At 40.1% G+C, this 9336-nt stretch overlaps 1 protein-coding gene across 1 annotated transcript in view; it reads left to right on the top strand.

Annotated features, from left to right (window-relative positions):
* The first annotated feature begins 4608 nt into the window (after positions 1-4608).
* The window catches only part of VPS41 (vacuolar protein sorting 41 homolog (S. cerevisiae)), a 95068-nt gene continuing 90340 nt past the window's right edge, over positions 4609-9336 (top strand). Inside the window, exon 1 of the mRNA XM_010001515.1 lies at positions 4609-4633. The gene's annotated coding sequence lies outside the window, so the exon portion shown is untranslated. The remainder of the gene's footprint in view (positions 4634-9336) is intronic.

Below are 9336 nucleotides of genomic sequence, written 5' to 3'. Positions count from 1 at the left end.
AGGCTGGAGGCGGTGCGGGGCCTCCTCTTCCCCGCCGCGCGGCGCCGGCGGGGCTGCCTCTGGGGTTTTGTCTGCAAATAAAAACCCAACAAGCCGATAAACAGCCCGGGAAGGCGGGCCGGGTCGTGAGGGTGACGCTGTGTAGGTGTATCAGCCGGTGTGGGGACCTGGGGCTGGGCGGGATGGAAGGGGTTAGACGTAGAGGTGACAGCGCTCTAGAGCAAGGATTGAGGAACTGAGGGGCGCGGGTGAAGCAGCTGGGGAAGTTTGTCGTTTACCTGGTGGCACAGGAGACGTGAACCAGGCCATGCCGGTTTGAGTCGGTGTCCTCCCCCTGCTACACTGCGCCTTTCCAGGAAAAACGTACCATTAATGCAAAAAGTGAAGTTCCTAGTCCCTTCAGATACTTTGCCGTTGTCTCTTTGCCGAGCCAGGACGTTTATTTTTGCCGTGCAGCTGAGCGGTGGGATGTTTGTCTTGTCTCGAATGCCTAAAGGTGGTGGAGTTTTAAAATTACCTCAAGGGAATTGGCTTTAATTGGAAATTGCCATCTGGTTTCCACCTCCCCTGCTGTTGAGTTTTGCTGGGAGGGGCTGAGCTTTTTACAGGGAGACTTGGTTGCCTGCTTTTGTCAGTTTTTAGCTGTAGGCTGGAGGCGGTGCGGGGCCTCCTCTTCCCCGCCGCGCGGCGCCGGCGGGGCTGCCTCTGGGGTTTTGTCTGCAAATAAAAACCCAACAAGCCGATAAACAGCCCGGGAAGGCGGGCCGGGTCGTGAGGGTGACGCTGTGTAGGTGTATCAGCCGGTGTGGGGACCTGGGGCTGGGCGGGATGGAAGGGGTTAGACGTAGAGGTGACAGCGCTCTAGAGCAAGGATTGAGGAACTGAGGGGCGCGGGTGAAGCAGCTGGGGAAGTTTGTCGTTTACCTGGTGGCACAGGAGACGTGAACCAGGCCATGCCGGTTTGAGTCGGTGTCCTCCCCCTGCTACACTGCGCCTTTCCAAGAAAAACGTACCATTAATGCAAAAAGTGAAGTTCCTAGTCCCTTCAGATACTTTGCCGTTGTCTCTTTGCCGAGCCAGGACGTTTATTTTTGCCGTGCAGCTGAGCGGTGGGATGTTTGTCTTGTCTCGAATGCCTAAAGGTGGTGGAGTTTTAAAATTACCTCAAGGGAATTGGCTTTAATTGGAAATTGCCATCTGGTTTCCACCTCCCCTGCTGTTGAGTTTTGCTGGGAGGGGCTGAGCTTTTTACAGGGAGACTTGGTTGCCTGCTTTTGTCAGTTTTTAGCTGTGGCATCGTTTGAAAGGGTCCTTGGGATAAACCCAACTCTGACAATTCTTCTTACCTTCTTAAATAGTATAAGAACTTAAAATAGTCTGTGTTTTGCTTGCTTTGGACTATAGTAGGAAAGTTTCTGTGTTCATTTCTGTTCACGTCGTCTGAGGGGCATGCACAGCTCTGAAGGGAGATGGGTATGTTGTGTGTGCAGGTGAGCAGATATGTATGGTGTCTGTGGCACAAGCAGTGCCACAGTTCTGTGGAATGCAGGTTTCATGGCTTTCACCTCCTGGCATCTTTAAGTTATGGGCCTAAAAACCTAGATGATACGATCTGATTATATAAGAGTAGGGAAGGAAAAACCTTGTATGCCTCATATTGGGAAGCCAAGTGAAGAATTTATCAAGATAGTTGATCTGCTAAGTGAGAGACAGTAATAGTGAGACATAACTTCACGTTTCTGTGGCTTCCTCATTCGTGTTCCCTTTCTCCTTTCTAAGGCTCCTTGAGCAACAGCAGGATGCATACTGCTGATTTTTCCCTAGAGTCTGAGACTTACCAATGACAGCTCTTCCTGCATGATTTGGCATTCTAGTTGTCTACAAATCCCTATTGGGGGATTTCCTTTTCACAGTTACAAGGCTACTAAAAAGTAAAAGTGGGGGGTAATCCTCTCGGTTCATACATTTGGAGGCCGGAGAAAGGAACCTAAGAAAACCCCAGGGCAGTCATAACTGCAGTTTGCTCTTCCAGTTTGCCTGTATGAGTGGGAGGACTCGAGCAAAAAGCTTGTCTTAGTAAGTTGCTAGCAAAGTGAGCTAGTAGGTAAGCGTCAATTCTAAGCACCTTCATTCAGCTAAGTTCTTCTTAGGGAACAAATAGAGTTTCGATTCCCTCTGAGTTTTTGCGTATTATTTTCTCCAGTAAAACATAAAGGCCAGGAGGCACTTGCCTGAATTACTATGCTGTTTGTGAAATTCAGTAACTGCAGTTGCAAATGGCTTGTGAACACAGTAGCAATACCAGGGTACGTGTCCTAAATCAGAATAGATTATTGTCACTGGCTTTCCCTGCGTTTGTGTTCTTCTGAATAGGCAAAGCAGAACCATGGGGGACAAAAAATGTAAGTGGTGTAGCTGCACTCATGTACCAGCAAAAATGTCACTTGCTGTAATTACTTAGTTTGTTTTGGAGAAGAGATTTTAAAAAACAACAACAAATTCTGTTGATACAAACTGTGTGAATTGTATCACACTGAACTGGAAAGGGGTTGTTTTAAGTTAACCATTAGGAAGAAATTTAGTGTGAGAGTGGTGAGGCAGTGGAACAGGTTGCTCAGGGAAGTTGTGGAGGCCCCCTCGCTGGAAATGTTCAAGGCCAGGGAGGCCTTGAACAATCTAATCTAGTGGGAGATGACCCTGCCCATGGTAGGGTGGTTAGTACTAGATGATCATTAAGGCCCCTTCCAACCTAAACTGTTCTATGATTCTGTGAAATGACTAAAATGGTAATGTTCATAGGTTTGATTTTTAAAGGAGCTGAGTAGGCAACTCTTGGAGAGAAAGGCAGGTTATATTATTATGAACTTGGTGATATTTTGCATTGCATTTACTGTGTTGCTTTAGTACGTCCAGCAGGCTGACAGTGTTACACCACAACGTTTTAGTTCTGTCCCCGTTTGTCACGTTGTCGTTGCAGGCCTTAGGCCATGTGCAGGCTGTCACCCTAGTCTCCATCCTCCCAGGCAGGCCTTTTGGGGTGCGTATGAGACTTTGTTCGAGGGGTTACAGTGGGTTTTTGACACAATTTTCTGTAATAGGTCCTGAGGGCTGGTCCCTCCCACCATTTAGTTATCGTTAAGTAAAATTTAAGATGCACAAAGGTTGTATGTAACACAAATTATTTCCTGAAAGGTAACTGCATCTTGTGAGTAGAGCCCATGAGACTGCCCGACAAACAGTTGTACATGCTAAGTCAAACCTAAGCTTGAAAGGACACCAGGTTGCTACTTCATCTTTCCTTGACTTGTTCTTTCTACTAGAAATTTCGTAATTCATGTCATGAATATAGACAACAAAGATAGCCCTTCTGTGGGATGCATGTTCTAGAGATGGACTTGGCTGTAGTAAGTAGAATGGAGGAAACAGATGGCAGTAATAGTGGTATCACCTTGCACTGAGTTTCAAATAGGAAGTAGAAATGCTGCTTTTCTTTTCCCTTACCTGTATCTCCAGTCTTTTGTGATGGTCACTATGGTCACTAAAGTGAATGTCCACTAATGCAAAGGAGGCATTTCCTTTTTGCCTAGAGGTCACAATCAGTGCATTTTATAAACACAGAAAATGAATAAATGTGACAAACTAAAAAATAAACTGGTTGTCAGTGTCATATTTTCTTACCTTTTCATTTCTCTTGTTGGTAACTGTCTTCTTTTTTTTTTTTTTTTTCCTTCTGTGGTAAAATTCGGTACCTATTCATCTTACTGTCCAAATGCTACTTTGTAAGATTTGAAATGCTGCCTTCTCACTCTCTTGGTCTTTGTTTATATCATATTTTGCTGTTAAAATGCTTACATTCACTGTCAGCGTATTAGTTGTAGCCTTTTATTGCTTTTGATAACGATAAATACGTTAAGTAAATCTTCATTTTGCTGACCTCTTTGAGGAGGCATTGCATCAGCAGATTTTCTCAGTTGACAGGTGAGAGATTAGCAGGAGTTGACTTGAATTTTTTTTTTGGTAGGACAGTAAGAATCATTGTCTTGCCAAAGAGAGATGTTTTAAGGGTACAGTTTCTTTGAAGGCAAGAGAGCCACATAGCTTGCGCTGGCATGGGATGGGAAGGGGAGGATAACGAAATGCTGTATTTCTGTGGAAAATGGTTTGGAATTATTAGTTTAAAATAAGCCTATATTAACAGCTGAATAATTGAGTGATAAAAGTTGGTTGGGGATAACTCGAGAATGTTGTTCTGCCTTGCAAGTCAAGACATGGGCATCTGCAAAACTTGCTGCTACTGCTGGAAGGAGGGAGATTTTCACAGGGACAAATTCTTAGATGATCCAGTCATGCTCTCTCTTAGGGTAACTTTCAATATCATCATAGTCAACTTGGTGCCACTGAGTGTCAGTGTGGCATAGGATTGCAAGTGCAAACACTAACTTAGTATGAATGGAAAAGATGGAAACATCTGAACTTTGAGTTGGTTTGCCTTCTGTCTCTTAGTAAGTCTTTAAAAAATACATTAGGAGGGAAAATACTGCTTAGTTATGTATTACATAGCTAATTTTCTGTTCATTCTTTGTGTTGTTTTCAGGAAACCAGGTCTAATGAGGAGTCAACAGATGAATCTGAGGTAAACCTGCTTAAAATGCTTCACTATTGATTCTCTGTCAGTGCTAGTTGTTTGTCAATAGGGAGGGAAAAATACTACCTCATTGGTTTTTTTAGAAGTTTTGCCAGTACTATGTAGAGATAAATGATAATCTGGGCTTAAATTATTAAAAAGGAACTGTGGTTTGCTATTAGAAGCTTCTTTATATTTTAAAAAACCCACAATCACCCCATTATAGTAAAATCACTTATGTTGAGAGAGAAATGCAAGTGCCCACATTTCTGTTTTGAATGAAAACTTAACTGTAAGTATAATTTTATATACAGTAATACTACATTCAAGTAATTACTGTGTTATTTTTTATTTTTAGTCTAGATGTAATCCTGTTCTGTGGAGTGTCTGTTATTGAGCTGACATTTTGTCAAAAATTGTCTCATGTTCTGGAGAGGTCTTCCTAGCCTGCTGTAGGTTTTGGAAAAAGTGGATTGAGGGTGGGGAAAGCAAGAGAGCTACAGTGGGTTCAAGAATTTGTTCCTGAACAGTAGTGTGCTACCACGATTATTGAAGGAACCATGAGAGATCTGGAAGGAGGTTGTTAACTTCAGTGTGGTCTAGGGTGGCTGCAGGAAGGACGAAATAAGGGTGGTCAAGCAGCTTCAGTTGTGGCCACCAGCAAGGACAGATTGATGCAGAAAATGGTAGAGTGTTGGAAGTCTGGGAGCCACTTTCACAAACATTAATGGTCTTGCTGTTAGAAAGACTTCCTGATTTTTACCTAGGGTCCATTCTTCATGCTTGGGGTCTGGGTCTATGCACTGAGCCGAAAACGCTCATTTCCAAGACAAGCAGGTACTGCAGAGACTGAAGTGGTGGATTTTGAAAACATGTTTTTGCAGAGTAAAGGGGCTTTGTTTCTTGTGGGATATTTTTTTTTCCCCTGTACTTATCATGAGTGTTTGTGTACAGTAACGCTTGGTGAAAATCAGGGATTTCTTTGGCCCTTTAATATTGCTGTGTGGAACAGCCACCTGGACCAGGTTCTTTTTTGCCCAGTGTTAAATGGTTTCATTCTGGATGTTGCTTTGCAATATGAAGTTCATGTAGACAATTACAAGACAACAATGTGGTATTTAGTTGAACAGTAATCCTCTCAAGGGTTGACATTCACAAGGTAGTGAACACCACTACTTACCTCCTGAGGTTGTGGGTTTTTTTCTTTAAATCCATTTTAAGTGAGAACTTTACTGGCTTTTTTAATGGCCTTCCAACATTTCAGCCCACAGTAAGTATATATTTACAGCAGAATTAATCATAAATGGGTTGACAGGTTATCAAGGTTGTATTTGCTTTTATCTTAAGTAAAAATAGGCATCCTGCAGCTTTCACAAAATTGAAAGTCATAAACTTTCAATAAGACCTTTGTTAATATTTCTGTCTATTTTTAAAGTTAATTTCACATGTGTAGAGAAGTGAAAAGGAAAATTTCATAGCGGTAATGTAGATGTTCCAAAGAATAACACAATTGTCATTCTAATGCCTAATAAAATGCTTTACCTGTGTTGTCTTTAGATCGTAAGTCAAACCTTTTGTGTATTGACAGTACCCAGCTAGCTGCTGAAATGGAACTTTGAAACCATGTTTAGAAAGTACATAAAGGAAGTAATGAACATTTTCAGTCTTAGTGTTTACATCACTCATAAAAATATTTATAAAGATTATTCAGATAGAAATATTAATGGTAGAATCAGAAGGTCTGGATGTGGCCAGTCCTTGCTTGAAGGTGTGGTCAGAGGCAAGATTGAACTGATAGCTCCACTCTTAGCTCTTGTGATAATAAAATTGAATTACTTCTTTTGGGTAGCTGGTAGTTTAAATAATGAAGGATGGATTTTATGGTTGCAGTGCTAGAATTGGAGACTCTATCCTTGCAGTCTGTATCCTTTTTTTACCCATTAAAATATAATATTTATGGCATGGGCTTTGTAGACATTATTATCATAGTAATACAGATGTTTGCATATACAATCACTCTTGCACTTGATTTAATTTAAATTCTTCCCATGAAATAGTTGTACTATAGAAGGCTTTTCTATTAAGAAAGTTAACTTCAAAATTCCTGGTTTTCAGTAAATGCTCTCTCTGTCAGAACTGTATGTGTAAACAAAAATATGGATTTTTTTTCCCCCCCCCCCTGTATTTTTTACACTGCTCTGCCATTATCTCAGTAAAGAATCAAACATACAGTGACTCTCTTATTCAGCAACTCTTCAAGTGTAATTCCTTTAGTAGCTTCTGGTGAATAAGATACTAATTCTAACTAGCTGCCTTCTTGGTTTGTTTTGAATGACAGGCTCTTTAATAAATGCCAGGATGCTTATTCATGCAGACTTGGTGGTAGAGCATTATAATAGGCCCCAAATGTGGAAGCCTGCAAAAAATTAACTATCTTGAATGTACCTTAGCTAAGAGCTCTTCATTGTAAATTTGTGTCTAACTCTTGCTTGCCAGGAAATTTAGTTCCTAAGGCTTCTTAAGTGGTTGATACTTTTCAGCTGTTTAAATCAGAATGAAAAATTGAAAGGCTTTAGTTAGAAGGTGCGTATCTTCAGATGTTAAGCAGATCTTTCAGTGTAGAGATGGTGGTAGTTAACTTGTGTGAACACTTGTAGAAATGTAATAGATCTTTCCTGGTAACTACAGTACAATTTAGACTTTTATTTCATCTCCCTACGTATGACACAGGGTACTATAAACTTTTCCTATAGACAGACTGCTCTAAATGATACCATGATATGATGTGGAAGCATTATCTCTAGCACCATCTTTTAATTCCCAAGAGAAAAAAAACTACTTGGTTTGCTAAGTAATACTGCTGCAGTCTTGGAAGTACAGTTGCTGTGGTTTTGGTTGGTTGTTTTTGGTTCTTTTGAACTGTGTTTGTCAAGTATATTTGCTTTACTTTTTCCAGCCTTGTCTGATCATCACATATGCTGCATTTGGGGCTGAGCTTGAGCAGATTGTTTGGTTGAAAAGTCCTAGTACATTGTGGCTTCATTGGCTTATTTAATTTTTTGTTTTACAGCACCTGGAGCTGCTTGTTTGGACTGCCATATTAGATGAAAACTTAAAAATAGACAAGAAAGTAATCTGATTTTGGCTGTTTGTAAACTGTGGAGGAAAAAAGTCTGCATAAATTACGTACAACCTGCATATTAATTTGATTTTTAAATTAATTTTCTTTCTTGCAATATGTTTGTTACTGGAAAATCTTACTTTTCCCGGTTGAGCTGTTTTCTGTCAAGCAGACACTAATATTTTTCCAGCTAATTAGCAAAAGTTAACTAATAAATGTATAAGTAAGTAGTTAAACTTCCTTCAGTAGCAGTGCAAAGTGGTGACAATGTGAGATGCACACTGGTTTTGTTTTTTTTTTTTGCATTTAAGTTGATGCTGCTGCATGCCTTGTAATTTTGTCTTTACAACTTCTGCTTTTAATGAGATAATCCTGTTATAATATATAATGGGCTGTTTTGGAGTGTTTTAAACAAATATTTATTTTAAATTAAACTTATTTAATTTAAAACAAGGAGTAATTATAGTACAGTAGTGCAAACAACTGTATGTGTTGTTAAATCCACGAATCACGTTTTCTGAAGAGAGGAACTAGTTTTGTACTTCATCATTTAAAAAAAACTTATTAAAGAGCCAGCTTGAATCTCCCTGAACTTCTGTGCTGCTCTGCACTATATTGCTCTAGAGTGTTTGTTTGCAGCGTGCTGTTGTTGCACAATATGGCACAGTCACCATTCATTATGTTACACTATGAAATCTTGTGCGGTTGGGCAAATGTTAATTTTGGTTTTGCTGTATATGTAGTGCATGAAACCTTCCCATTGAGACTTAATTTGTGCTGATAAAATATTTGTATTGCACCCTGGAAATCACTGGTCTGCATAAATGAGTAACGTTTTTTTTAGATAACTTTCTTGTAGCAGAAGAATGTTTGGATTCATGCCTTGGTGTCCTAGGACCTTCAGCTTCTCTCTCAGCCTCAGAGTTCATGTCCAAGTTAATTATTCTCTGCCTGTTTCTTGCCTGCAAACCCCTTTTGCCCCCTGCTTTATGAAGTGGAGCAGTGGTTTCCTATCTTTGAGAAGCAGAGAGAGGGTTTCAAACCCCATTTGTGTATGAGGTACAGATAAAGTTAGGATGTGTCAAAAGCCAGAACCTTCTTACTTGATGAGGTAATCAAAGCTAAGTTTCCATCCTGAAATTTGGTTAGTTATTTGTTAAAGTTTTCTGCTTGTTTCTCATTTACTGCTGGGGCTATGAGTGTATTGCCTGGAGCAGTATGTATCTTCTTTACAGGGAACATCTTTTCTAGAACAAGTCTGATTGGAATTAGAAAATGAGTTCCCACATCCCATTAAATGATCTGTGATTATGTGAGGATTTCCACTTTGATTTTTTGTAGGTGGTGCAGTACAGAGTATATTTTTTTGTTCTGTATTTTTTACCTGTTAAAGGAAACCACCAACAAAAATGATAGGTGGATGCAGATGCTCATTTTATGCAACAAGTTATTAAAAATGTTTTGTTTTAAAAAATATTACATTAATATGTGTGTTGCTGTTGTTTTTTTCCCATGTCCTTGTGTGTGTTGGTCCTCAGTGTTGCATATGGTTCCATTCTAAAACTTCCATTTTTGTATCTCCTGGGCTTAA

The sequence above is a fragment of the Chaetura pelagica genome, unplaced genomic scaffold, assembly GCF_000747805.2.
Source record: "Chaetura pelagica isolate M959 unplaced genomic scaffold, ChaPel_1.0 scaffold7, whole genome shotgun sequence".
Lineage (NCBI taxonomy): Eukaryota > Metazoa > Chordata > Aves > Apodiformes > Apodidae > Chaetura > Chaetura pelagica.
Note: the sequence above shows the minus strand (reverse complement) of the source record. Positions and strands in the feature narration are given on the sequence as shown.